Below are 3567 nucleotides of genomic sequence, written 5' to 3'. Positions count from 1 at the left end.
TTAATTGATTCGTTACCTCGCCCATTGTGATACACGTCGCAATGTTCGAGCGGGAGAAAGGCACATTCTAAACGGATGTCATGCCATCTCCCCTTCCCGAACTGCTCTTGCAGGGCTATTGTGCGGCGTGGTATGAGAAATGTGTCTGATTTTTAAAAACGGGGCTTTATTTGTCTACAGCCTTGTTTCTTTTCTTTTTTCTTTTTTTTTTTTTCCCCTTCTCCTGAGCTGCCAAAATTATCCGTCACGTTCCCTGATAATTATGTAGTTACTTCAGCAATCAATTATTCATTGAATTCCACTTCCCTATGCTTTTTCTTTCTCAAGTTATGGCTTTCCAAGGGCACATCTGCTACTCTGTGCAAAGAGGGTAAACAAACATTCTCTAAAATTAAGCAACTTATTCCTAATTAAAAGAGAATAAGAGTAAAAAAACCAGTTATCTGGGTAAGTTTTCTCCATTATAGAATACAAAGACAGACAATTAATAATATTTAAATTACGGTCCATTTTTGGGTGCAAGGAGTCACTGGACTACAGAAAAAAAAAAAAAAAAAAAGAAAAATCCAGGCAGTGAAAAGAACAAAAAACAGATGCAGCATTTGTGTATCGACTGCTACATGGAAGGTAAACGTGAGATAATGACAACATAGGTCAACATAATGAGAAATGAAAGCAATGTAAACACTTATGTATATGCAGGAGTATCACACATAGCTAAACTTCTATTACTGCCTGTAGATAATATACTTTATATAATAAGCATACACGTAGATAATGACAATTATTAGGCTTAAAACTCTGTATGTAATGAAGTCTTTTAAATAGTGTATGAAGATTATCTGGGAATAAAGCCTGCAATATATTGCAAAGCACAATGCAGCTGAAAGTCTAAACATGCCACTAGTCCTACGGGGAAGACTGGGAATCAGTGACCAGGGGACAAAACGTCCAGTGTGCAAAGTGTTGTTTATATGGCAAGGTCTTCACAGTCTAGTTAATATAGATATTACAAGTATTATTGACAAGTCATACATAGAGCAAAAGGTTATTTGCCACTACCCCATTATTTCTCCAGGTGTACAGACAGAAAGAGACAGGACAAGTAGAACATGGAGGAAAACCAAGTGTTTAAACTACTCTTGCACTCTCAGAATCACTCTTTGAGTGAAGTACACTGTACACCTTGGAACAGAGCAACAAAGAGGGCAGGAGGAAATCAGCATTTTGTGCATCAGTAGGCTCTGACAAGAGAAATGTTGATGAGTATGGGATCAAAATCAGGTCTTCAGTGCTGCAATTAAGATCTACCTCACACCTTGAATATTTAAGAGCTTGCATCTTGTTGCAAGAAGCCTCTAACTCTCTGTTCTTTGAATTCTGTTGCTGCTTTGACTGGGGTGTTTAATCTTTTAGATAAATGCTACAAACAAGTAGCATTTCTGTTGTCAGAGGAGGTATACTAGAATAATTAATAAACAGCTTCTACGAATACACATCTTCAGTTATCACTTTAGCTACACATAAATACTTTTTTCCTGTTAAATAGAAGGAATTTAAGTTCCAGTTAGGTTACTTTGATATCAGCTGTGTATTGCACTAGTAAATACAAGTTGTAAAGGAAGATATTGTAGTTGTTTGCAGTTTTGACCAAATGCTGTTCCACTGTTTTGCTTTTGTTTTTCTATAGGTCTACTTGGGACAAATTGTGTTCACCTGAGAGTTCAGGATATGCCTCTCATAGTTTATTAATTCTGTTACACTTGCCATCATCACCTCAAGGAGATTTCTGATTAACATCAGTTTAAAAGATAACAGGCTCTGGGCTATTGTATTTAACAAAGTAATGTGAAATCATTGGCAAATCTAACAAAAAGACTGGATTAGTATAAGTGCAGATGAAGGAGGCAATAACCAACACTATCACAATTAAGAAATTGCCCTGTGAAGGAGAGAAATTACTATGCCCATTGTAGAGCCTACAGAGATTAATGGAATATGGCTGTGAAACTGTTTTAATAGATAAATTGGGTGGGTGGTTAAACATCTGAGCGACGATGATTACTTTGTAGTGAAACAAAACAAAGAGGAATAAATCACAAAGCTGCTCTATTACCACAATTAAAATGCAATTGCTTGATCAATTATCACTCCAGCTAATAGCTTGATGGAAGACAAGCAAATAAATAAAACATTATGCTAACCAAAGTTCTTTGAAATATAGTAGTAATATCTGTACACTTATATGGTCCTTGTTTACATGCATTTATGCCTAATACATGTATACTACATTACATGACATAAAAAAGGCTGTATATATTGTGTTTAGATATTCCTTTGTAGTTTAAGGGTAAACATCAATGATACATAATCATGATAATGCATGCAGTGGGTAAATATCCAACACATGTTTAGATAACTGCAACATTTCATTATTTTCTAGATCTCTAAGTATCTTCTTGTTTTACATACGTAACAGCCAAAGGTGATTTGGAAGAGTTTCCCTTTGGAATAGTTTCCAAGGTCAGCATATGTGATGGCACATGTTGGTTTCCAGTTTGCCCTTGGAAAATGACTGGAGTTTATGTGGGCAGGGGGAGGCAGTAAAGCAAACTGTGGCTGTCATATATCAGCATTACATTTTTATATCCAGTAATCAGCAAAGCGTGCATTCCTGTGCAGGAAGGTAAGCGGTAACACGTATGTTTGTATGAAATAAAGCCTAGGGTGTAAAGGTGAATAACTTGTACACAGTGAGCACCCAGTGATAACCTGATCCAAAGTCACTGGCAATGAGTAGACCTGTCCCCTTGGCCCAAAGTCCTGGTCAAATATAATACTTGATTTCTCTGTAGAAGTATTCATATAGTTTGAATATGTAGGGAACAAACACTTTGTAATGGTTATTGAGCATGGGGAAAAAAAAAGTATAGCTATTGACTAATTACAATACAGATTCTGTTAGAAGTTGAGTAATATATAAGAAGATGCTTCAGTGAGTTTCTCAGGTATAAAAATGTAAGTAAATGGCAAGTAGCTCCTAGATCCAGTTGTTCAGAGTTATGTCTGGGATTTCTTTTTAACATTTTAAAGCTTTTTTTAATGCAAAAACATTACACATGTTTGGCAAACTTGTTTTGCCTTTCCTGGGGCAAGAGTAATCAGAAAGAATAAAAGGCATATGGACACATTTAAAGTGAGCAGTGTATATGCTGTAAATAGGTAGGTATTGCTAGAGTCTCCTAATGAAAGAGCAGAATTTGTGCTCTCCCTAAAGCCATAAGAGACCTCACCAGATCCCTTGTGCTCTGTTTTTGTCCCAAATATAGGTGGCACCTACATTAAATCCTTTCACTTCTGTTCTTGCAGTTAATTTTTATTCTTGTTTGTCTATGTTCAGCAGTTTATTTGAAGAAAAGTCTGAGACACTACTGCCATCTCATCACTTCTGGATGAAGCAATTTGAAGCATGGGGACTCCTTCCTTTCATCTTTCCTATTCATAAAGGCAAGAGATGCCACCTGACTATCAGAAAAAATCTACTGATGAAGGCAGAAATTCAGTGTA

The sequence above is a fragment of the Corvus brachyrhynchos genome, unplaced genomic scaffold (genome assembly GCF_000691975.1).
Source record: "Corvus brachyrhynchos isolate BGI_N302 unplaced genomic scaffold, ASM69197v1 scaffold152, whole genome shotgun sequence".
Taxonomy (NCBI): Eukaryota; Metazoa; Chordata; class Aves; order Passeriformes; family Corvidae; genus Corvus; species Corvus brachyrhynchos.
Note: the sequence above shows the minus strand (reverse complement) of the source record.